Genomic DNA, 27,574 nt, shown 5'->3' with positions numbered 1-27,574 from the left:
TCCTAGCCTCAGCAATCAGACAACAAAAAGACATTAAAGGCATTCAAATAGGCAAAGAAGAAGTCAAACTCTCTCTCTTCGCCGATGACATGATACTCTACATAGAAAACCCAAAAGTCTCCACCCCAAGATTGCTAGAACTCATACAGCAATTCGGTAGCGTGGCAGGATACAAAATCAATGCCCAGAAGTCAGTGGCATTTCTATACACTAACAATGAGACTGAAGAAAGAGAAATTAAGGAGTCAATCCCATTGACAATTGCACCCAAAAGCATAAGATACCTAGGAATAAACCTCACCAAAGAGGTAAAGGATCTATACCCTCAAAACTATAGAACACTTCTGAAAGAAATTGAGGAAGACACAAAGAGATGGAAAAATATTCCATGCTCATGGATTGGCAGAATTAATATTGTGAAAATGTCAATGTTACCCAGGGCAATATACACGTTTAATGCAATCCCTATCAAAATACCATGGACTTTCTTCAGAAAGTTAGAACAAATTATTTTAAGATTTGTGTGGAATCAGAAAAGACCCCGAATAGCCAGGGGAATTTTAAAAAAGAAAACCATATCTGGGGGCATCACAATGCCAGATTTCAGGTTGTACTACAAAGCTGTGGTCATTAAGACAGTGTGGTACTGGCACAAAAACAGACACATAGATCAGTGGAACAGAATAGAGAATCCAGAAGTGGACCCTGAACTTTATGGGCAACTAATATTCGATAAAGGAGGAAAGACTATCCATTGGAAGAAAGACAGTCTCTTCAATAAATGGTGCTGGGAAAATTGGACATCCACATGCAGAAGAATGAAACTAGACCACTCTCTTTCACCATACACAAAGATAAACTCAAAATGGATGAAAGATCTAAATGTGAGACAAGATTCCATCAAAATCCTAGAGAAGAACACAGGCAACACCCTTTTTGAACTCGGCCATAGTAACTTCTTGCAAGATACATCCACGAAGGCAAAAGAAACAAAAGCAAAAATGAACTATTGGGACTTCATCAAGATAAGAAGCTTTTGCACAGCAAAGGATACAGTCAACAAAACTCAAAGACAACCTACAGAATGGGAGAAGATATTTGCAAATGACGTATCAGATAAAGGGCTAGTTTCCAAGATCTATAAAGAACTTATTAAACTCAACACCAAAGAAACAAACAATCCAATCATGAAATGGGCAAAAGACATGAACAGAAATCTCACAGAGGAAGACATAGACATGGCCAACATGCATATGAGAAAATGCTCTGCATCACTTGCCATCAGGGAAATACAAATCAAAACTACAATGAGATATCACCTCACACCAGTGAGAATGGGGAAAATTAACAAGGCAGGAAACAACAAATGTTGGAGAGGATGCGGAGAAAAGGGAACCCTCTTACACTGTTGGTGGGAATGTGAACTGGTGCAGCCACTCTGGAAAACTGTGTGGAGGTTCCTCAAAGAGTTAAAAATAGACCTGCCCTACGACCCAGCAATTGCACTGTTGGGGATTTACCCCAAAGATACAAATGCAATGAAACGCCGGGACACCTGCACCCCGATGTTTCTAGCAGCAATGGCCACTATAGCCAAACTGTGGAAGGAGCCTCGGTGTCCAACGAAAGATGAATGGATAAAGAAGATGTGGTTTATGTATACAATGGAATATTACTCAGCTATTAGAAATGACAAATACCCACCATTTGCTTCAACGTGGATGGAACTGGAGGGTATTATGCTGAGTGAAGTAAGTCAGTCGGAGAAGGACAAACATTATATGTTCTCATTCATTTGGGGAATATAAATAATAGTGAAAGGGAAAATAAGGGAAGGGAGAAGAAATGTGTGGGAAATATCAGAAAGGGAGACAGAACGTAAAGACTGCTAACTCTGGGAAACGAACTAGGGGTGGTAGAAGGGGAGGAGGGCGGGGGGTGGGAGTGAATGGGTGACGGGCACTGGGTATTATTCTGTATGTTAGTAAATTGAACACCAATAAAAAAAAAAATAGTGTTAAAAAAACCCAAAACAAACAAACAAAAAAGAATTACTCATGACATCCAGTATGATAATTCTTTCCAGTTGGTTCTTCTTCAAGATTTTCTTACCTTGCCCTTATTCTTGACTCTTTGCATTTCATGTGTATTTAAAAATTAGCTTGTGGATTTCATGAGTATTCTAAAAGTCTACAAAAAAATCCATAAAGATAGCATGTCCTTTCACTTATCCCTGGGTGGCTCAGTGGTTTAGTGCCTGCCTTCAGCCTGGGGCATGATCCTGGAGTCCCGGGATTGAGTCCTGCATCAGGCTCCCTGCATGGAGCCTGTTTCTCCCTCTGTCTGTGTCTCTGCCTCTCTCTCTCTCATGAATAAATCAATTTTAAAAATCTTAAAAATTTTTCATATTCTAATTGTTACTGGTATATAGAAATACAATTATTTTTGTAAATTGATCTGGTATCCAGAAATCTTGTAAACACATGATAATCCTTATCATTTCTCATTGATTCTTTTGGATCCTCAAATATATCATTTATTATTATAGCACGTTTTTTATTCCCTTATAGTTTTATATATTTTCTTGACTTACTAAACCACTTAGAATCTCCAGTACAGTGTTCAACCGAAGTGATCATTGAAGATATGCTGTGGCATTTCTGGTTGCAGAGTGAAAGCTGTTAATAGTGCAATATTAAATTTAATGCTAGGTGTGGATGTTTGTAGGTATTATTTATTAGATTACAGAAGTTCCCTTTTATTACTAGTTGGGGTAGGCAGAAAATGTCTCCCCCACCCCGCAAAGAAGTGCAAGTCTTCATCTACTGAACCTACAAATATGTTTACCTTGAATGGCAAACAGGACATTGCAGATGTGATTAATGTTAAAGATCTTGAGGTAGGAAAATTATCCAGATTTTCCAAGCAGGCCTAACTTAGTCACATGAATCCTTAAAACCAGAGAAACATTTTCAGCTTTGCTCAGTTAAAAAGATGTGAAGATGAAAGAAGAGTCAGAGAGATGCAACATTACTGGCTTTGAAGATGGAGAAAGGAGGCTATGAGCCCAAGAATTAGGACAGACTTACTTGGAAAAAGCAAGGAAATGGATTTTCCTTCTAAGCCTCCAGAAAGGAACATAGCCCTTGGACACCTTGATTTTTTAGTCCAGTGAGACTTATATTGAGCTTCTAATCTATAGTACTCCAAGATAATAAATTTGTGTTGGTTAAGACACTAAGTTTGTCACAATTTTTATGGCAGCAATAGAATACTAATTCACTGGTTTGATAAGTTTTAAGAAATCATAGGTAGATAATGATTTTTTTTTTTTTTTAATTTTGGAGAGAGAGAGAGTAAGAGCACACAAGCACAAGGGGGACAGAGGGAGAGGGAGAGAGAATCCTAAGCAGACTCCCGGCTGAGCATGGAGCAACGTGGGTCTCAATCCAAAAAACCTGAGGTTATGACCTGAACTGAGACCAAGAGTCAAACTCTTAACGGGCTGCATGCTTGCACCCCAAGAATGAATTTTATCAAAAAGTTTTTCGGTCCAATTGATATGATTACATGGTTCTCTCTTTTATTTTGTTAACATGGAGAATTTCATTGTTGAATTTTTAAAAAATACTTATTTATTTAACAGAGAGAGAGAGAGACAGAGAGAGAGAGAACAAGCAGAGGGAGCACCAGGCAAAGGGAAAGAGAGGAACGGGCTCCCCATGGAGCAGGGAGCCCAAATTGGGGCTCAATCCTAGGACCCTGGGATCATGACCTGAACTGAAAGCAGATGTTTAACTGACTGAGCCACCTAGGTACGTACCCCTGTTTTTTTTTTTTTGTTTGATGGTTGGTTATTTTATTTTTTTATTTTTTTTTAGTAGCCCCTGTTTTTTGAATATCAAACCAACCTTTCACTACAGGAATAAACCCAAGTGGTTATAATGGTATTAAGTGTATATACATATGTATTTATATACACACACACATACATATTAACACACATACATACATAGGTGTATGTAGGTGAATATATAGATATGTAGATAGGTAAATAAGGAGGTGGATTTAGTTTGATAGAATTTTCTTAGTATCTTTGATTATCTGTCCATGAGTGATATTGACCTGTAATTTTACTTCCTCATAATATATTTATAAAAATTTGTTATCAGGGTTAAGCTGGACTCATAAGTTGAGTTGAGAAGTGCTCTTCTCTATTCTCCTGAATAATTGTATGTAATTGTTGTTATTTACTTTTGAAATATTTGGCAGAAGTGATTGGTGAAGATAATAGGGCTAGGTGTTCTCATTGTGGGAGAAATTTAAGATATAATTTCAATGTCTTTAATAATTAATTATTGGATTATTCAAGCTGTTTTTTCTTTTTAAAGCTATGTTTTATTAAGCAATATTGACAAAGAGAAATTACTCTATGTTTTATAATTTTTCAAATTTATTGGCATAAACTTGTACATAATATTCTAGTTATATTGTTAATATCAGCAGGATCGGTAATTGTATCCTCCACCTACACATTTTTTACCCTTTTCAGAAATTAGTCTTTGGGCACCTGAGTGGCAGTGGGTTAAGTGACTGACTCTTGGTTTCTGCTCAGGTTGTGATCTCAGGGTTGTGGGAACAAGCACCTTGTCAGGCTCTGCGCTCACTGTGAAGTCTGCTGACATTTCTCTCTCTCTCTCCTTCTGCCCCTCCCCTCTGTGCTTGCGCTCTCTCTCCTTAAAATAAAATAAATAAATCTTGAAAAATTAGTCTTTACAGGTATTTATCAGTTTTATTAGTCTTTAAAAAACTCTTGACACTATAGATTATTTTTAGTTTATGTTTCTATCTATTTCATCTATTTCTTACTACTTTATGTCTAATTTGCTATTTTTTCTAATTTCTTTGGATGTCTGCTTGATTGGTTTTCATTTTCTTTTTCTGTAATATATATTTAAAGCTATAAATTTATTTCAAAGCTAGAATCTGAAAAAGAAAACAGATTCTCCCCTAGGGCCATCAAAAGGAACTTAGACCTGCTGATACCTTGATTTAGGACCTATGAGCTTTGGACCTGTAAGACAATATGTTTGTGTTGTTTTAATCCACTACATTTACAGTAATTTTAGCAGCAGCAATTGGAAACTAATATATGCTGTATAATTTCCATCATTTTACCCATGTGGAAAAGTGGTTTTGCATATATCTTTTTTTGAATATCATGGTTTTTAATGTATCTAATCGGTTAAGTTTTTAAAAATTGTGTTTAAATAGTTTATATTCTTACTAAATTTATGTTAGTGTTTCCTATAAATTATTGAGTGATGTGCTGAAATCCTTTTACAATTAAAAAAATTAAAAAAAAATTTTTTTTTAAGATTTTATTGATTTATTTGACAGAGAGAGAGCGAGAGAGCACAAGCAGGTGGAGCAGCAGAGGGAGAAGGAAAAGTAGGCTCTGGGCCTGATGCAGGGCTCAATCCCAGCCCTGGGAATAACCTGAGTTGAGGGAGGATGTTTAATCCACCGAGCCACCCAGGGGCCCCATACAATTAAAGATTTATAATTTCTCTCTTTTTTAAAAAAGATTTTATTTATTTATTCATAAACACACAGAGAGAGGCAGAGACACAGGCAGCAGGCTCCATGCAGGGAGCCCGATGTGGGACTCGATCCGGGGTATCCAGGATCACACCCTGGGCTGCAGGCGGCGCCAAACTGCTGCGCCACCGGGGCTGCCCTATAATTTCTCTTATTCTTATTCTATAAAAGTTTGCTTTATAAATTTTGAGCCTAGGTTATTGGTATATATAAATTCAAGATTTTTATATTTCCTCATGAAATGAACTTTTGTCAATATAAACTTTGTCCCTTTGCCCTACTAATTTTTTGATCGTAAAATCTATTCTATCTAATATTAATATAATGACATCAGCTACATTTAGTTAGTTATCTGGTAAATCCTTTTGCATTTTTTATTTTCAGTCGTTTCATACTCTTAACTTTGCAAACCATCTTTAATAAGCAGCATGAAAAACAAACAGCAGGGACACCTGGGAGGCTCAGTGGTTGAGCGTCCCCCTTCGGCTCAGGGCGTGATCCTGGAGTCCTGCATGGAGCCTGCTTCTCCCTCTATGTCTCTGCCTCTCTCTTTCTGTGTCTCTCATGAAAAAATAAATAAAATCTTTAAAAAAAATAAACAGCATATAACTGAGTTTTGGAATTTTTATATAGTCTGAAAATATTAGTGTTTTAATCTAGACATTTAATTTAATTATCATTGACATAATAATTGATATATTTGAATTTTAATTACTATCAAAGGATATAATTTATATTTTTCCTACCTCCATTGTTCCTTTTTCTATTCTTTTTTACTGCTTTAGAATCAGTAACACTTTTTATTATTCAATTTCTCTTCTATATTAGTTTTTGCATTATGCAATCTATTAGTATTTTTTGTGGTTAGGCTAGAAATTTTAGTATACATATATAATATGAGAGAATCTAATATTAATTACATCATCTCTGGACAATGCCAAGCCTTAAATCATTTAATTCCTTTACTCTTATCTCCAACTTTGTATGTCATTGTTACTGTGTATTTTAATTCTCTCATATATTTTTCACATATTTTAAAATAATTTTTTTCTGTAAAAAATTTGAGGTTTAATATACATAAAATGACCAGATTTTAAGTAAAGCTTGATGGATTTTTACAATACCCTTCTGAAACCATCACCCAAATTAAGATGCAGATTATTTCTTGTACACCAAAAACTTGTGCCCTCTTTCAAGTCAGTTACCTCCAGTGTTAAGCCAAAATGTCTATTTCTATCACCAAAGACTATTTTTTTCTATTCCTGAACTTCATACAATAAAATAATTTACATATGATTTTATACACACACACACACACACGCACACACCCCTACATACACACACACATACCTATACTAGTTGGGATCTGACTGCCTTCTCAACATAATTTCTGTGGGATTTATCTAGTTTGTTGCACTTAGCAGTAATTAAATCTTCTCCATCATTTAAAAAATATTATCTAAATATACCTTTTTTCGGGATCCCTGGGTGGCGCAGCGGTTTAGCGCCTGCCTTTGGCCCAGGGCGCGATCCTGGAGACCCGGGATCGAATCCCACGTCGGGCTCCTGGTGCATGGAGCCTGCTTCTCCCTCTGCCTATGTCTCTGCCTCTCTTTCTCTCTCTGTGTGACTATCATAAATAAATAAAACTTAAAAAAAATATTTAAAAAAAATATATACCTTTTTTCTCCATTCTACTGTAATGAACGTTAGGAAAACTGTTATGTTTGTTTATTTGTTTTTTGCACATGTTTTAAGTACAAATGCCCACTCATTTATTTTGGGTATATACGGTTCTGTTATAATGTATGTGTTCCAAAAAATCCAAGGAAAATGTCACAATAAAACCCATAAAATTATGAGAAAAATGGGAATAAGGGCAGAACACTAAAAAATATTGTCAGTGATACCCTCCTCTTCAATTAAGTTTAAGATCACTGCTAGAGAGATCCTTTTGTAGCTTTCTCATCTGCACTTGTGGTTTCACCGGAGCGCTGAAGGCTTTGGAAATTATAGTGATGCTTGAAATCACTAGACCAGCAACTAATAGCACTAAAAAGCCACTTCTTCAGGATTTGTTCAAGGTACTCTCTCAATATAAATAGTATTGTCTTTTTTTGTTTTTAGTGCTTGGCAGTTTGAACAAGCACACTCAGATATGTTTGGGATGTTCAGTGTGTGTTTGCTTATATAGAAAAGTTTGTAATTACAGAGGGGTAATAAAATACAACCTTGTAGTATAACACACCCAGTGAACTGAGGTAGCTGGTAGATGTTTTAGGTAGGTAGTGTGTTTTGTGTATTCCTTCATGGATTGGTTCAGCTGGGTATAGTTTCTACTTCATCTTGTATTTCTATCTTATAAAACTATCTGTAAGGATAACTGAAATTCTTATTATGCTCCAATTGTTTTCCTAATAAATCAATCAAACTGAAACAAATTCAAGCTTACAAAACAAGTGTTACTGCAGAATTGACTGTATCTGGGAATGGCACTGACTAGTCATGAGGTATTCAGCATTTATAGGGTATCAAGTTGTTCAACTTCAGCTATTGCCAAAAAATATTTCCACTATTCATTTCACCAGCAATGTGTGTGAAGTCCAGTTGCTCCACATCCTCACCAACACTGTTTTTTTGTGAGTTTTCTTGTTGTTAGTTAGTCTGGAATGTGTGTAATTGAATCTCATTATAGTTTTTATTTGTATATACCTAAGGACTAATGATAATGAGATCATTATCATAAACTTATTTCCCATTTATATACACCCAATGTGAAATACCTAAATAAGTCTTTTCCATGTAATTATAAATTCTTACTCATTTGGAAGTAGGCAAAGTAGCAGAGTAATCAAGAATACAGGTCTTAAAATCAGATAGACTTTAGTTTAAAGTCTAGATCTGCCTTAACTAGCAGTGTGATTCTGTACTAATTTCTTTTCAAAAATGACACTTAGTGTTATTTTTGATTGCAGAATGTAGTTTCATCAACATGGATGTGCCTTAACTTTCATGGAGAAATATATCAAAGTAAAGTTGGAACCAGAATAGTTATTATGGCAAAAGGTTTTTTGGAGCCTTTCTCAAATTTGGGTGTTTGGTCAAATATTTAATAGGGGTTGATGTTACAAAATCCCAACTGGGAAAGAGTTTTTAGGGCTAAATAATGCAGTAATAATGTCCCTTGGTAACAAAATCAGAAGTATTTACTTGTCAGTAGAAATTTGTGCTCCTATGAATATTTTACAAGTATCTACAAAACAGTAAGCTGTCATTCTCAATGCACCTGACCCTCACAGACTGATACATTCCACCTGGTTATTAACTAAGTCCAGGCACTGGTTTGCTTCAAGGATTTGTATTTTCCTGATTATGACATTTACCTTTCAGGATTCCATTTCTGGTACTGTGTGAGAATAAGGTACTGTTGTCTTACTTCATGGTTTGAATATGTTACCTGTTCCTTCTTGAATTATTAAGAAGGAATTTGCCACATGTTGCATTTCAGTTCAGGATAATTTTAAATCTTGACCTGCCCTTGGAGTAATGATAGCTCCCATTCATGTACTATTGTTGTTGGATTAATGATGCAAGAGTCAGAAGGATTAACATAAACTCTGTGCTGCTCCTTGCCAGAGATGCCATAATTTTTTTGGCTAGCTAACATTTCCCACTCTCTGGGCCATTATACTTAAATATATCATTGGCAATGTTCAAATTCCTCTCATATTATTGTTTGTTTGTTTTTTTACCATCTTCAAGACATATGGTACTTCAAAGTTAGTGTTACTAAAGATGTTCTTTTTTTTTTTTTTTTAAAGATTTTATTTATTTATCCATGAGAGACACAGAGAGATACAGAGAGAGAGGCAGAGACACAGGCAGAGGGAGAAGCAGGCTCCATTCAGGGAGCCCGATATGGGACTCGATCCCCGGTCTCCAGGATCACGCCCTGGGCCGAAGGCGGTGCTAAACCGCTGAGCCACCTGGAATGCCCCTAAAGATGTTCTATAGCAACATTTTTTTAAAATTTTTTTTTTTATGATAGTCTCACAGAGAGAGAGAGAGAGAGAGAGAGGCAGAGACACAGGCAGAGGGAGAAGCAGGCTCCATGCACCGGGAGCCCGACGTGGGACTCGATCCCGGGTCTCCAGGATCGCGCCCTGGGCCAAAGGCAGGCGCCAAACCGCTGCGCCATCCAGGGATCCCTCTATAGCAACATTTTTAATCAGCAGAGATTTTAGTGCCCAAGTTGAGAAAGCTATATTCCTCACTTCAAGTTATACAAAGGTATCTTGTTCATTCCTTCATGAATGAACTTCAGAGCTACATTATCCATGGGGATGGGAACCTGGAGAGTACCTAGATGGGTGAGCCTGGAGCAGAAGGTTAAGGTATAAATAGGTCATAGTAGGAAAGAAGAAGTCTGAATAGTTCAGGCTGAGAAGAAACTAAGTCTGTCAGATTCTTTGTAGACCAAAGGTGAACTGGTGAACTGGTGAACTCTAGGGCCAGTAGGGAAGTGCTGGGCTAGCTGCATCCAGATCTCTGGTGTAGCTTTGAAAATAAAATAGATTATTGGGCTCCATACTAAAAGATTTTGATTCAGGAATTTGATAAAATGATGTAGGAATTTGGTATTTTTATAAAGTCCTGTAGGAAATGCTGAGATTCCATCAATGATATAGAGATCCTAATGTATATAGATTAGGGCTAAAGGCCACATTCTTGGGGAATAGCAGTTTGAGTTAAACCCAAAGGCTAAAAAGATAGCCAGGAAGATGGACAGTTCACAACATGGTCTAAAATGAGCCTAAAGATATTGTAACACTGCCCTGAAGTGGGGTGCTTTTTTTTTTTTTTTTTTAAGATTTTATTTATGTATTCATCAGAGACACAGAGAGTCAGAGACTTAGGCAGAGGGAGAAGCCGGCTTCCCACAGGAAACCTGATGTGGGACTCCATCCCAGGACCCTGGGATCATGACTTGAGCCAAAGGCAGATGCTCAACCACTGAGCCACCCAGGTGCTCCTGAAGTGAGTTTTAAAGAGTTTTTAGTTATGAATTTAAACTGAAGCTCTAATGAGGTTGGAGTTTTAGAATTTAGTAGATCATGGGTTCTCAAATCCCCCAGTAAGGAATTGCTTGAGCAGACAAAAGCAAAAACAGAAACAATGGACCCATCTTAGAAACAGCATCTCTGCATATGCAGGGTTTGGCATTTTAAAATTTAAATGATTTTACTTATATTTCAAATAAGATATTATTTATTAAGGAAATAGTTGAACATTACTATTGCATGATTTTGAAGGAAGGAAACCATATAGAAACAAGACTGAGAGATGTAGGGAGGGTAATGAGGGAAGCATTTTTACATGCTTTTTCCCTACTATCCTGCACATAGACCCCACCCTCAGGCAACAAACTTGGATGTTAGAAACAGTATGTGCCTGTGCCACATAGAGAATGTATGTTCCAACAAACCAAACTTCTGTAAGTTCCTGAACATGTCCCTGTGATCTACTGCATCTGTGAATGTGTTGCCTGCCCCTGTATTATTCACCCATCCCTATTTCTACCCCTAGGACTCTGATACTCAAATCCCATCTTCTCCAAAGCGTCTTCCCTGATTATCTTAGCCAAAGCGATACCTCTTTCTTCTGAGGTCTCACTGTACTTGAAATACATTGCAAAATTATAAATGCTCACTGTAGGAAAAAATGTAACCAAAGAAAATAAAGATAAATCATAATTTTACCACTGTTATTCTAGTATAGCTTTCAACCATTTCTATTTCTTTATTCTTTATTGACCAAAATATAATTATAAATGTATAATTATGTAAACTATAAATTTATAAGACTTATATATTTATAATTTTCATATAGATCTGAGAGAATTTTTTGTATTTGTCAAAATCAAATACATCTGGAACAGCCCTATCTACTGGACTTGGAAATCTTCCATTTTGGTCATGAACTTAGATTCCTATTAGGTAGCTCCTACCCTTACACCAGCCTCCTTTGGGCCTGTACACTCACTCTTATGCATTGATTTGTCAAATCCCAAGAGATAATGTAAATTGTAGAGCTCAAACTCAACACACCAACACATATTAAGATGGGGAGGAATAATATTTCCCACTTATTCCTATAGCAGCAACAGTAACAACAAAAACTCAAAAGCCAGTAGTTCAGCGAATTTTCCTGGCACAAGTATGCTTATATATGTGTGCACACATATAGAAATATGATTTATAAATGAATCTATACAGTGTATCTTGTTCATAATATCATTTATTACACAGTAGCTTATAAATATTTGGCATAATTAGATTTCCTCTCATATTTTAAAGGCTACTTAACATATATTATGTGAACAGAAATTATTTATTTAACCAAACCCTTCCTTAAATATTTAGTTATCTTCAATTTTAACTCAAAGAATACTGTAATAAGATCCTCACTTGAATATAAGCAAGGGTGAGCATGTATGTGTGTGTGTGTGTGTGTGTGTGTGTATTTATTTCACTACTATTTTCTCAGTGACTAGAACAGAGCTTGGAGTAGTCTCAATAAATAGTAAATGAATAAAATAATAAGTAAATCACTATTTCTGGAAATGGAATTACTAAGTTAAGAAGTTCTGGTTCTGCTGAGTGAAGTAAGTCAGTCGGAGAAGGACAAACATTATATGTTCTCATTCATGTGGGGAATATAAATAATAGTGAAAGGGAATATAAGGGAAGGGAGAAGAAATGTGTGGGAAATATCAGAAAGGGAGACATAACGTAAAGACTGCTAACTCTGGGAAACGAACTAGGGGTGGTAGAAGGGGAGGAGGGCGGGGGGTGGGAGTGATTGGGTGACGGGCACTGGGGGTTATTCTGTATGTTGGTAAATTGAACACCAATAAAAAAAATAAAAATAAAAATAAAATAAAATAAAACAGTTATCTACCTCAAAAAAAAAAAAAAAGAAAAAAAGAAGTTCTGGTTCTAAACAGCTTTTTCCCAAATGATACCTTTTCAAGCAGTGTGTGGCATTGCCAGTTACCCTATATTCTTATCAACATTAAGAGTGATTAACTTGAACAACATCTTTTTTCCCATTATATTATACCATGAATTGTGTTCTGTCTTTTATTCCTTGTTTGAGTGTAATAATCATGTCCCCTTTGAAAGGTCCTCCTGTCCTTAACCTCTAACTGTTGGATGACCCTCACTCTCTAGGATCATCTGTCATATTGGTTTTTATATGATAATGACTCCTAAATTGTATCTCCAGCCCTGACTTTTCCCCTCAATTCCAGGTGCATTCATTTAACAGCCTACATACCAGCTTCATTGGATTTTATAAAGCATCACAGATTTAACACATCCAGGTCAAAACTTTTGATTCTCCACATTCTCAAACTGCTCCTTCCACAGCATTCCACACATTTTAGTAAATGGCCTCTCCAAGTACCCAGATAATCAATCATGACTCCGGAGTCATCAATGATAATGTTCCACATCTAATATCCACATCTAATATCCCAGCAAATCCTGTGGTCTTACTGCAAAAGTATCTATAATGCCTTCTCATTGTGCATCCTCACTTCCACCCCCTTAGTAAAACCCCAAGCACCTGTCACCAGCAACATTTCCTAACTGTTCTTGATTCTGTTTGTGCCTTTTCATAATCTATTTTACAGATAGTAGCCAGAGAGTGATCCTTTAAAAAAATAAAGCACATTTTGTACTGCCCCCTCCAAAAACAAAACAAAACCCTTGCTAATGGCTTTCCATGGTATGTAGAATAAATTCATTGCCCCTCCCCAGTCATGGTCTAGAAGGCCCTAGTAGGTCTGGTCACTACAGATTTTTCCAACTTAAGTTTCTATTATTGTTTTTCTCTCTACTCTACTTCATTTGCCTTGGCATTCTTGCTCTTCTTTAAACATATCAAAGCAAACTCTTGCCTCAGGAGTTATACTTGCACTTCCCTCTGCTTGGCAACCTCTATTGTACATACACAAGTGGCAGGTTCACTCTGCTCTAGTATTTCCTTTTCAGGGAGCTCTTCCGTCATAAACTTGTCTAAGTGATCACCCTTAGACTCTTTTCATCCCCTTACTTTGCTTCATTTTTCTCCCTAGCACTTATAACCCAGCATTTTGCCATATATTTTTCTATGATTTGCCTTAAGTTTCAAGGGGCAAAGAATTCCGATACAGTAACTCTCAAATAGTAGGTGATCAAAAAATATTTGTTAAGAGAAAAAATGACTGAATAAACTCTTTTCAAAATTAAATGTCTTGAAAACTTGGAAATAATTTTCTCAGTTTGGTAGAAAGAATGGATAAATCTTAAAATTTCAGTGTAACCTAGTGACTTTGGGCATCTCCTGGCAGAGTTTGCAGAAAACTCTGGACACTCTGCAGCTCAGATCCTTCTTGGCTGGGAAGCAGTCTTCCCTACGTGTATTCATGCTAAAGGAGGACAGCAGTGAGAAGGAATTGAGGCCTAAGGGAGATTGTCCAGTGCAAATGTGGAATACTCGGGAAAGTCTTAACTTAAATTTCCTTCCTTTCCAGACAGTCCAGTCCCAGAGAACAGAACCTTTCATTAATCTTTTTCAAGGGGATGGCTTGCCACTTTTGACAGAGGCCTTATTTATATTATGACTACCCCTTCATCCCAGTTCCCTTCTAGAGACTGGCTCTTTTCAGGCATGTTGGGCCAGGAACTTTGGAACAAAGGTTTAACTCTAGAAAACAACAAAGCAGACAGTTTTGTGTCAGATCTTATCCATTTACCCTTCCTTAGCTACAAAGAGTCCAGAGGACCAGGAGAAATGAGAGGAAATGGAGAAATGAAGTTCTCTAATTCTAGACTTCTCCATTTTGGGAGGCCTGAGAATTCCTTACCTTTCATAGATTTATGTTGTAAGCTTACATTTTTAAAAGATTTCTTCGAGCATTTCCAGAAACATGCTGGTCCTCTACTGTGGGTGTCTTTCCCTGGGGTCTTCCATGTTCCTATAAACTTACTGTGTATGGAGCAAAGTGAAAAATAGAGGACAGAGGTGAGGCTTGAGAGTTAGCTGGAAGCAACTGGAGGAAGGAAGGACCATGGCTCATTTTTGTCACAGGAACTGTGTCTCTGGGATTAGGGGAGGGGATCATTTCTGACTCAGTTATCCAATCCTGGCATATATAGGACTTTGGAGCAGAATATCTCAGAGGTAGAGATAGCTAAATGTTCCTCCAGAATTAGAAAAAGAAACAAGCTCCAGCCCTCTTTTTGCAATGAGATGGGAGCCACTGATGTGTTTTTGAGCTCTGTGAGCAAAAGAAGACAAGCCTGTCTAGTTTTGGAATCAGAGCTGCAACATTTAGTTAAAATATAACTCCTGAGGAAGGATGAGGAAGAAGAGAGGGCTTCTATTCCTGGGTAATATTCTAAGCCAGAGGGTCACCTGAGGAGGTTGGCGAAGATGGTGGAGGAGTAGGGTCCCAACTCACCTGTCCCCACCAACTTAGCTAGATTGCTCTCAAACCATCCCGAAAACCTATGAATTCGACCTGAGATTTAAAGAGAGAACAGCTGGAACGCTACAGAGAGAAGGGTTTTCGTTTCTAACAAGGTAGGAGGACAGAAAAAAATAAAAAAGAATGAAGTGGGGAATGAAGAAGCCAGACTAAAGCCAGGTGGCTAGAGCCTCTGGACAGGAAAGCACAGCCCCGGAGGAGCAGGAACTTTAAAAAATCCACCCTGGATTCTTCCCAGATGGAAAGGCACTTAACAGGGAACTCCGGCAGAACCACAGGAGGGGCAGTGGAGCCTCCAGGTTCCCGGGGTCCACTATAGGAGGAGGGGAGCCCAGGGGAGAGCAGGCCAGACTGTGGGCCGAGCTGGGTAAAGGGCTGGAGCGCACCCTGCGGGGCCTCGGAAGAAGCCAGTGGGTCAGGCGGGGGGGGGCTGTGTGGCCCTGGGAGCGCGATTCCAGGTGCAGGGCCCTGGAGCACAGGGTGCGGGGACACAGCCCAGAATCCTGCACTCCCCTTGGGACAGGTGGAGGCCGGGAGGGTCCAGGACAGCGAGGACACTCCTGCCCCCGGATGCCCCCGAGCTGGGCAGGTCAGTGCCCCCGCGCCAGGAGCATCCAGGCCCTGCGGACCGGGAGCTGTGGTAGTTACTGCGGGAGCTGACTCCAGGGCTGGGGACCCGACCGCTGCCACTGTTGTTGTTCCTGCTGGTGTCACCTGGTGCCCAGGAGGGGCAGGACCGCAAGGGAACAGGGGCCTCATGGGGTAAACAGCTCCCCCAGGCAGCGCCCCCAGGTGCACATACCTGAGAATCGGCACAGCAGGCTCCTCCCCCAGAAGACCAGCTAGACCGACAGGGGAAGAGCAAGTTCTGGACCGAGCAGCTCTGGGAAGCTCCAGGGGAAGGCGTGGGATTCACAGTGTAGAGAAAAAGAGGGGATCCCTCCTATTTTTTTCTTCCTTTTTCCAGTACAATTCGTTTTTATATCAGACTGTAAATTTCCATTTTTTTCTCTTTTCCTATCTTAACTACAATATCTTACCACCTCTTCATTGTTAAGATTCTTCCTTTTGACTTTCATATTTCTTTATTTTTATTTTATTTATTTATTTTTTTGTTCTTGTCGACTTTCATATTTCTACAATTACAGGTCCTACATATATTTTCCACTTCCAGACTCCCTTCAACATACTCAACTTAATTTTAGGAGATATATGTTTTTTCTGTATTGTGTCTTTTGTTTTCTCTGACTCATTTTGTTCTACAATGGCAGAAGTTAATACCTTCTAAAACATGACCAGCATGCACCCAGAACCAAGTGGTATGCCATGCTGGTTCATTCTCTGAGATTCCTCATTCCCATTCTGCCACCCTCTTTTATGTCATTTATGTTTTGGTGGTCAATGTTAGGGCCTTCTACTAGTATTTCTGGTTTATATAAATTTGGGACTGAGCATCTTCTAACATACAGAACTTAATATACTCAGAACCAGGAGGATCGCCCTCTAGAACCCCTCAGGTAGACTACATTCTCCCTCCACCATCTCCCAATCTCCCCCCGTTTTTTTCTTATCCTTCTTCTTTGAGATTTGTGGCCTTTTATTTTTTATTACTTTGTTTTAAAATTTGTTTTTCACTTTAGTGGTCCTTTTGTTTTCTGATATTTGTTTTCAATTTCTGATCTATGTCCTCGGCAGAATCATCTAGGGTGAAATTTACTTAGGTTGTGCTTGATATTCTTGACTCAGCTCTCTCATACAGCCATTCTGCACTGAGCAAAATGACTAGAAAGAAGAAGTCATCACAAAAGAAAGAAGCAGAAACAGTATTCGCTGCCACAGAGTTACAGAATTTGGATTACAATTCGATGTCACAAAGCCAATTCAGAAGCACAATTATAAAGCTATTGGTAGCTCCGGAAAAAAAGCATAAAAGAATCAAGAAACTTCATGACTGCAGAATTTAGATCTAATCAGGCCAAAATTAAAAATCAATTAAATGAGATGCAATCCAAACTGGAGGTCCTAATGATGAGGGTTAATGAGGTAGAAGAACAAGTGAGTGACATAGAAGACAAGTTGATGGCAAGGAAGAAAGCTGAGGAAAAAAGAGAAAAACCATTAAAAGGCCATAGAAAAAGTTAAGAGAAATAAATGACAGCCTCAGAAGGAAAAATCTAAGTATAATTGGGGTTCCAGAGGACGCCAAAAGGGACAGAGGACCAGAAAGTGTATTTGAACAAATCATAGCTGAGACCTTCCCTAATTGGGGAGGGAAACAGGCATTCAGATCCAGGAGATAGAGAAGTCCCCACCTAAAATCAATAAAAACCATTAAACACCTCGACATTTAATAGTGAAACTTGCAAATTCCAAAGACAAAGAGAAGATCCTTAAAGCAGCAAGAGATAAGAGAGCCCTAACTTATATGGGGAGAAATATTAGGTTAACAGCAGACTTCTCCACAGAGACCTGGCAGGCCAGAAAGGGCTGGCAGGATATATTCAGGGTCCTAAATGAGAAGAACATGCAGCCAAGAATACTTTATTCAGCAAGGCTCTCATTCAGAATAGGAGAGAGAAAGAGTTTCCAAACTAAGCATAAACTGAAAGAATATGTGACCTCCAACCCAGCTCTCCAAGAAATATTAAAGGGGACTCTGTAAAAGAAAGAGGATGCCCAAAGAAATAATCCACAAAAAACAGGGACTGAATAGGTATCATGATGACACTAAATTCATATCTTTCAATAGTAACTCTGAATGTGAATGGGCTAAATGATCCCATCAAATGATGCAGGGTTTCAGACTGGATAAAAAAGCAAGACCCATCTATTTGCTGTCTATAAGAGACTCATTTTAGACATAAGGACACCTACAGCCTGAAAATAAAACGTTGGAGAACCATTTACCATTCAAATCATCCTCAAAAGAAAGCTGGGATAGCAATCCTCACATCAGGTAAATTAAAGTTTATCCCGAAGACTGTAGTAAAAGATGAAGAGGACATTATATCACACTTAAAGGGTCTATCCAACAAGAGGACATAACAATCATGAATATTTATGCCCCAAATGTCAGAGCTGCCAAGTATATCAATTAATAACCAAAGTAAAGACATACTTAGATAATAATACACTTATACTTGGTGACTTCAATCTAGCGCTTTCTAAAATCGATAGATCTTCTAAGTACAACATCTCCAAAGAAACAAGAGCTTTAAATGATACACTGGCCCAGATAGATCTCAGAGATATATACAGAACTTTGCATCTGAACACAACTGAATACACATTCTTCTCAAGTGCGCATGGGACTTTCTCCAGAATAGACCACATACTGGGTCACAAATCATGTCTCAACTGATACCAAAAGATCGAGATTGTCCCCTGCATATTTTCAGACCAAAATGCTTTGAAACTAGAATTCAAGCAGAAGAAGAAATTTGGAAGAAACTCAAACATGTGGAGGTAAAAGAACATCCTGCTAAAAGATGAAAGGGTCAACTAGGAAATTAGAGAAGAATTAAAAAGATTCATGGAAACTAATGAGAATGAAAATACAACTGTTCAAAATCTTTGGGATATAGCAAAAGCAGTCCTAGGAGGGAAATACATTGCAATACAAGCATCCCTCAAAAAATTGGGAAAAACTCCAATAGACAAGCTAACCTCACACCTAAAGGAACTGGAGAAAGAACAGCAAATAAAACCTAAACCAAGCAGAAGAAGAGAGCTAATAAATATTCGAGCAGAACTCAATGAAATCGAGACCAGAAGAACTGTGGAACAGATTAACAAAACCAGGAGTTGGTTCTTTGAAAGAATTAATAAGATAGATAAACCATTAGCCAGCCTTATTAAAAACAAAAGACTCAAATTAATAAAATCATGAATGAAAAAGGAGAGATCACAACCTAGACCAAGGAAATACAAACGATTTAAAAAAACAAATTATGAGCAGCTATACACCAATAAATTAGGCAGTCTAGAAGAAATGGACGCATTTCTGAAAACCACAAACTACCAAAACTGGAAAAGGAAGAAGTAGAAAACCTGAACAGGCCGATAACCAGGGAGGAAATTGAAGCAGTCATGAAAAACCTCCCAAGACACAAAAGTCCAGGGCCAGATGGCTTCCCAGGGGAATTCCATCAAACGTTTAAAGAAGAAACCATACCTATTTTACTAAAGCTGTTCAGAAAGAAAGAGATAGAATACTTCCAAACTCGTTCTATGAGGCCAGCATCACCTTAATTCCAAAACCAGACAAAGACCCCACCAAAAAGGAGAATTATAGACCAACCTCCCTGATTAACACAGATGCAAAAATTCTCAACAAGATACTAGCCAGTAGGATCCAACAGTTCATTAAGAAGATTATTCACCGTGACCAAGTGGGATTTATCCCCGGGATGCAAGGCTGGTTCAACACTCGTAAAGCAATCAATGTGATAGATCATATCAGCAAGAGAAAAAACAAGAACCATATGATCTTCTCAATAGATCCAGAGAAAGCATTGACAAAATACAGCATCCATTCCTGATCAAAACTCTTCAGAGTGTAGGGGATAGAGGGAACATTCCTCAACATCTTAAAAGCCATCTATGAAAAGCCCACAGCAAATATCATATTGTCAATGGGGAAACACTGGGAGCCTTTCCCCTAAGATCAGGAACAAGACAGGGATGTCCACTCTCACCACTGCTATTCAACATAGTCCTAGAAGTCCTAGCCTCAGCAATCAGGCAACAAAAAGAAATAAAAGACATTCAAATTGGCAAAGAAGAAGTCAAACTCTCCCTCTTCGCAGATGACATGATACTGTACCTAGAAAACCCAAAAGCCTCCACCCCAAGATTGCTAGAACTCATACAGCACTTCAGCAGTGTGGCAGGATATAAAAACAATGCCCAGAAACCAGTGGCATTTCTACACACTAACAATGAGACTGAAGATAGAGAAATTAAGGAGTTAATCCCATTTACAATTGCACCCAAAAGCATAAGATACCTAGGAATAAACCTAACCAAGGAGGTAAAGGATCTATACCCTAAAAACTATAGAACACTTCTGAAAGAAATTGAGGAAGACACAAAGAGATGGAAAAATGTTCCATGCTCATGGATTAGAAGAATTCATATTGTGAAAATGTCAATGCTACCCAGGACAATGTACACATTTAATGCCATCCCTATCAAAATACCATGGACTTTCTTCAGAGAGTTGGAACAAATCATCTTAAGATTTGTATGGAATCAGAAAAGATCCTGAATAGCCAGGGGAATATTGAAAAAGAAAACCATAGCCGGGGCATCACACTGCCAGATTTCAGGTTGTACTACAAAGCCGTGGTCATCAAGACAGTGTGGTACTGGCACACAGACAGACACATAGATCAATGGAACAGAGTGAAGAACCAGAAATGGGCCCTCAATTCTATGGTCAACTAGCAATATTTGACAAAGCAAGGAAGACTATCTACTGGAAAAAGGACAGTCTCTTCAATAAATGGTGCTGGGAAAATTGGACAGCCACGTGCAGAAGAATGAAACTAAACCACTCTTTTACACCATACACAAAGATAAACTCAAAATGGTTGACAAATCTAAAAGTGAGAGAAAAATCCATCAAAATCCTAGAGGAGAACACAGGCAACACCCTTTTTGTACTTGGCCATAGTAACTTCTTGCAAAACACATCCATGAAGGCAAGAGAAACAAAAGCAAAAATGAACTATTGGGACTTCATCAAGATAAAAAGCTTCTGCACAGCAAAAGCAACAGTCAACAAAACTAAAAGACAACCTACAGAATGGGAGAAGATATTTGCAAATGACCTATCAGATAAAGGGCTAGTTTCCAAGATCTATAAAGAACTTATTAAACTCAACAGCAAAGAAACAAACAATCCAATCATGAAATGGGCAAAATACATGAACAGAAATCTCACAGAGGAAGACATAGACATGGCCAACATGCACATGAGAAAATGCTCCGCATCACTGGCCATCAGGGAAATACAGATCAAAACCACAATGAGATACCACCTCATGCCAGTGAGAATGGGGAACATTAAGAAGACAGGAAACAACAAATGGAGAGGATGTGGAGAAAGGGGAACCCTCTTGCACTGTTGGTGGGAATGTTGGTGGGAACTGATACAGTCACTCTGGAAAACTGTGTAGAGGTTCCTCAAAGAGTTAAAAATAGACCTGCCCTACAACCCAGCAATTGCACTGTTGGGGATTTACCCCAAAGATACAGATGCAGTGAAACACTGGGACACCTGCACCCCGATGTTTATAGCAGCAATATCCACAGTAGCCAAACTGTGGTAGGGGCCTCGGTGTCCATCAACAGATGAATGGATAAAGATGTGGTCTATGTATACAATGGAATATTCCTCAGCCATTAGAAACGACGAATACTCACCATTTGCTTCAACATGGATGGAACTGGAGGACAATATGCTGAGTGAAGTAAGTCAATCGGAGAAGGACAAACATATGGTTTCACTCATAGAGGGAATATAAAAAATAGTGAAAGGGATTAAAAGGGAAAGGAAAGAAAAGGAGTGGGGAATATCAGAGAGGGTGACAGAACATGAGAGACAACTCTAGGCAATGAACAAGGGGTAGTGGAAGGGGAGGTGGGCGGGGGTATGGAGTGACTGGGTGATGGGCACTGAGGGGGGCACTTGATGGGATGAGCCCTGGGTGTTATAATATATGTTGACAAATCGAACTTTTAATAAGAAATATACCAAAAAAAAGGAGGGTCACCTGAAGATACACATACATGCACACACACACACATATTTACAAAATTACACATGCAGTCACACACACACAGAATCACATACACAGTCACACAAATACAGTCACAAACACACACACACACAGGGAGTTGGATTCCTCTCTATGAAGGTAGAAGAGAGGTTCCCTTTCTCATGTATTGGCAAATGCCAAGTGGCATTTTACTGTTTTTTGAGATTTTATTCATTTATCTGTCAGAGAGAGAGAGAGAGAGAGCACAAGCAGGGCTGTAGATAGAGGGAGAAGGAGAAGCAGTCTCTGTGCTGAGCAAGGAGCATGATGCAGGGCTCAATCCCAGGTCCCTGGGATTATGACCTGAGCTGAAGGCAAATGCTTAACCAACTGAGCCACCCAGGTGTCCCTCAAGTGACATTTTCATCTGATTATGTCCCTGTCTCACAAAACCCCTTGTGTGATGCCCTCTATGAAACCAATGTTACAAGTTAATTTGCTAGGATGATGCAAATAATAAGTGGTCGGACTACATCAATGTCGAGGTTTCTCTACTTGCCAAAGCCATCCCCTTCTCATTCTATTGTGCTGCTCCTTGGAATTTAACATTGCAGTTTAATCTTTGTGGTCAACCTCTGCTCCTAGAATTTAGGACTAATATCTAAACTGGGAGCTCAGCCAAGCATAGGAGGATGAAGAAGCATTGCTCTCTGGGATTTCTGAAGGGATGGAAAGGAAGAAGGTTGTGTTTATGAGTCTCTATAGGCCATTTGACAGGGCTTCCAACACATCCTCTTAACCTTTTCAGGTATCCTTTTAGACAGTTTCTGCTTCTTCAGGAGAAGTCAACAGGATCTGCACAATGGCACATTGTCATGAATACTCCTGTTCTGGCTGTTCTTCCTGGTTTATAGCGTAAGTAATGTCCTTGTACCAGAGGTCAACTTAATCCACCTGTATTCACTTGCTTGCCATATTAACCACTTCAATTATGTGAAATAATTGTTGCTGACTTTCCATTTGCCAGCCTAGCACTACCCTAATCAGAGTCCTGCCCTCTCTTATCCTCTATTTTGCCTTGTGATTTCTGCAGAGATTGGACCCCAGACATTTTATCTGGTTAGGTCTTGAGGCTCTGGTTCTATGGTGAATGATTGCTGATAGAAACACCCCCACACCTACCCCCCCCCCCCCCAGTGAACTAGGAGCTTCATCCATCTGAGTTGTACCACTTTATTTTTTATTTTATTTTTTAATTTTTTTTTTATTTATTTATGATAGACACACAGTGAGAGAGAGAGAGGCAGAGACACAGGCAGAGGGAGAAGCAGGCTCCATGCACCGGGAGCCCGACGTGGGATTCGATCCCGGGTCTCCAGGATCGCGCCCCGGGCCAAAGGCAGGCACCAAACCACTGCGCCACCCAGGGATCCCTGTACTCACTTTAAATATAAATGTTGCTTCCTAGCCCTGGACACATTTTGAGAGAACTTAGTGAAATAAACAAGTTGAGACCTATGGCATTTCTGCCCACTTTCTTCATTCCATCCCTTTGGGTGGGACCAGCTTACCCTGTTTTGCCTAGAACTTTCCATTTTAGCACTGAAAGTCTTGTGTACTGGGAAACCTCTCAGTTCTTGGCAAATCAGATGGTAACTACCCACTTTCCCCTTCTTCCAGTTCATCATGTCCTTCAGGTCTCAGGATAATTTCCAGGGACCTCAACTGGGCTGGGAATAGGGCAGTGCCAACCAAATATTTAAGTAATCCACTCCAGAATTACCCCCTTCCTTTCAGATACAATCCTTTAAATCTCCATTAGAATCTTTGCTATTATGAGCTTTCAGCTCAAGATGGCAAAATTGACCCACATGTTTGCTTTCTTCTGTGAAATAAATTAGTGAAACAAAAACAAACAACAAAAAATACAATAGCTAAAAGAGAGGGATCACTTTGTTATAAGATGCTTCTTCTCTTTTCAGTCTCTTTCTCCCACCCCCATAAACAAAGACTTTTAAAAGTTATTATTTGTAGAGATCTCTTCTGTTTATACCTCCCCCCTGCTTCAGGTATCATTTTGGTGCTGAAATATCTGAATGTCCCGTTCCTGACCCTCATTCCAGTGTTCTGTTATTCACTTCCACGTGGACATGCTACTAACACTTCAACTCAGTGTATCCAAAACATAATAATCAAATAATCAAATTCCTTCCATTGCTACCACCATTTTCTTAGTCTGTCAGGTACAAAAAGTAGAGTCTTCTTTGTATGGAGCAAGATAGATGGCAAGATGGACCAACCAGCCATCAAGTGACTTGGAGATCTTCTTCTACCCCATTTCAACCCATCCTTCTTTATTTCCTTCTTGATGACAGTAGTTCATATCCTCAAAAATTTTTACTGCAATTACTAGAATTGCTTCTAACTGCTGTCTCTATATTCTATTTCCTCCAATTTAAATTATCTTAAAAACTACTGAAAAGTTATTTTTTTAAGATTTTGTTTACTCATGGGGGGGGGGGTGGAGATATAGGCAGAGGAAGAAGCAGGTTCCCCGTGGGGAGCCTTATGTGTGACTCTATCCCAGGACCCTGGGATCACGACCTGAGCTGAAGGCAGATGCTCAACCACTGAGCCACCCAAGTGCCCCTAAGTTAATCTTTATGAAGGAGCACTCTGATCGGGCCACTTCATCTCTCAAAATCTACAGAGTTATCTTACCTACTGGAGTAAGTAAAAATTCCACAACCTGACATTTGAGGTCTTCTACCATGTCACCAATTTGCATTTACAGATTCACTTCCTGCTACTCTCCAACATAGATCCATACTTCTTAGCTGAAGTGGGCTTTTCATTGATCCCTTAAGATGCTCTGCTAATTGAACTTTGCTTATCCTTCCAACCCTCCACTGTGCCTTTGCAAAGTTCACATTTCCATTTGCATGTCACCTGCATTCCTTGAGGTGTGTTTCAATAACTCTCTACTATATGAAATATATTCTAATTCTTCTAAATTGATGTCATGACACACATTTTAAACACTCAGTATTTTGAGTATACTTTTCTTATGGAATCTACTTAACTTTACCTTATATTATAACTACCTGCCTTCTTGCATTCATGTTCTAATGAAACATAGAGCTCTTAGGGGACTAACTTCTGCAGTTCCTAGTGGTTCTTTGCATATCACATGTTTGTAATAAGAAGTCAATCTACTGAGTATTGAAAGATGGGTAGCATTCAGAGAGGTGGAGAAAATGGCATAGATCTAAGTCATGGGATAGTTAAAGGTGTAATCAAGGGCTGTGGGGTAGAAAAAAATGACATACCTTGAATATAGTAAGAAGACCAATGTGGATAGAGCACAAGATTTCTGAATGAAAACACCGGGAGCAAATGTTAAAAGGTATACTGGAGCAAGATCATAACAGGTTGATTTGGGTTCACATCAGTCACTCAGAGTGCAGAAATCTACTGTGATGTGCTGGTGGACAGGTGAACATATGTCAGATTCTTCTTTGAATTAACCCAAACTGTGTTTTTGTTATATTGAGTGAGGAACAGGGACATCTGTGGATGTCATTATTCTACTGTGAATCATTGTTTTTTGTTCTGTCACTTGCAGGAATAGTATAGAATTATCTGTCTTTTCCTTGATCTTGGATTCTTCAGTCAGGAACTAATGATTGGCTAAGATGCTTGAGATCAATACTATTGCTCAGTTTTTGATGCTTATAAGTACCCTGCACTTAGTAGCATGTTAAAGTTAAGCATAGTTAGAATAGTCTCCTGAAAGGTAAGGTAACAACAACAAAAAAACAATCCATTTTCTAACTCAAAGTAAAACACACACATGTTTTACAAAAGCAAATGATATTAAAAGGCTCATACTCAAAATGCAATTCAAAAACTGTAGGCCACTGCCCTTTTTATCCTATTTTATGGAGAAAACCACTTTAAACTTTTCTAGTAATTATTTTCACACCTCTGAATGATAAGCTTATACTGCTAGTGATTGACTTATCAGTTTTAGATTTTTTTCACTTTTTGTTATGATGGACATTGATTTAACTCTTTTAGATCCCACTTCTCTTTCTCATCCTCCCCTGAATTAGTACTATTTTAATTAAATCAGTGATCAGTGACTATATTATTATTATGAAAACTTCATTCATTATGGAGTTAAGTATGATTTCATTCTTCTTTCTGATTTTGTATTTTACAAAATAAAAGCAATGTTTTTACATATGCACAAACTTCTATATACCTATTTTAAATTCCTTTCACATATTTACATATTAGGTATCATATCATATAGTACATGGAAACATTTTTTTCTGGAGGCTCCATCCTAAAGTCCTGCATCTTCTTCCTTCACTCTGAACTGGCTACTCTATCCAAATAGTGAATAAATTGATGTGTATGATTAACTACAAGAACAATTTTTATATTAATGAAAAGTAGTTGATGAGATTAATATAATTAAGGAAAATGAATACTTATAATGAAAAATAATCCTAACCACATTTGTTACAATATGAGTCAAGAGTGTCACATTATTCTTTGAGATCCTTGAGGTCAAGTCTCTGTGCTATATTTTCCTTTCTATCTCCTCTTTCTGGCACAGAACACAACTCAAAATTCTTTATGAAATAGATGAATATGAACAGAGGATATGAGATAACAAAAGGAGCTCTAACATTGAAAACTTTGAGACCTGAATCATGGAAGACACAACTTCTTATACTTAAGACTTGTTGGGCCAAGTGTGAAGAGTTGTGCTGAATTCTAAGACCTGATTTTCTCTCCCTCCAGTTTGGACCTCAGGTAAACTGTAGGCAACCAGTTGTAAAAGGTGGAAAAAGAAGACACAAAGTGGGTTCAAACTTCAGGCAGCCTGTCTCAAACTATACAACTTACCTAGGCCCTGGGGAAAAAGAAAGGTTATCTTAGGATATTGTCCAAGTCCAATTCCTGGAATTATCTTGGCTATGTCCCAACTGTAGCATACAGGCATGGACATGTGACTGATGCCTGCTCAGGTTAACTTCCTTGATCTCTGGGAGACCTTGGAGAGGGGTGAAAGGAGAGGACAGGATAGCATGCCTGTCATCACTGCAGCAAATACCAGTTCTTGGAAGCAGTGGGCTGAATGAGATGACCTTGGGCAAGTAGAATGATAAGTAGAGAAGGGTGAAAGGGAGAGAGGTGTGTTGTACTGGTATTCTCAGCCCTCATGGTGACCAGTGTTTCTGTGGCATCAGAGATGAGAATCTGAGAAAAAACTTTCTTATCATCAGAATGTCTGAGCCATACTTCCTGCCTTCACTGTGTGGGCTTACCTTCAGGCTTCTCCTATGTCAGGAGAGGAACTTCCCCTCTTCCACTAGGTAGGGAGAAGAGGAATGCAATTGACTAGCTCATCTCCTAAAGGAAGTATAGGCTTCCTTCTCCACAGGCACAATCACCATCTCCCTGGATGTATAGGGTGATATCTGAGGAGGTGTGAAAGGAGAAGTAGATAGTTTAGCTGCTCACCATATTCTCCTTGGACCTAAATTTGTGCAATTATTAATAATGAATCATGGACATTGCATTGGGAATGATGTTTAAATTACATATACCTGTGACCTCACATGTTAGCCAAGAGCTGATGATCACAGTCTGATGTGCT

The 27,574-nt window shown here is 38.6% G+C and overlaps 1 protein-coding gene across 14 annotated transcripts in view; it reads left to right on the top strand.

Annotated features, from left to right (window-relative positions):
- The window catches only part of LOC144285016 (uncharacterized), a 293,890-nt gene that overhangs the window by 161,482 nt on the left and 104,834 nt on the right, over positions 1-27,574 (top strand). For 10 of the 14 annotated variants that reach the window (XR_013353390.1, XR_013353389.1, XR_013353384.1 and 7 more), the window contains exon 6: positions 26,528-26,727. The exons of 3 other annotated variants lie outside the window; for them this stretch is intronic. The gene's annotated coding sequence lies outside the window, so the exon portion shown is untranslated. Of the gene's footprint in view, positions 1-22,708; positions 22,729-26,527; positions 26,728-27,574 lie in introns of those variants that run through there. One more of the 14 variants, XR_013353399.1, reaches the window with a different exon arrangement.

This window comes from Canis aureus, chromosome 15 (genome assembly GCF_053574225.1).
Source record: "Canis aureus isolate CA01 chromosome 15, VMU_Caureus_v.1.0, whole genome shotgun sequence".
Classification (NCBI taxonomy): Eukaryota; Metazoa; Chordata; class Mammalia; order Carnivora; family Canidae; genus Canis; species Canis aureus.
This window is presented reverse-complemented; position numbering and strand designations above follow the sequence as displayed.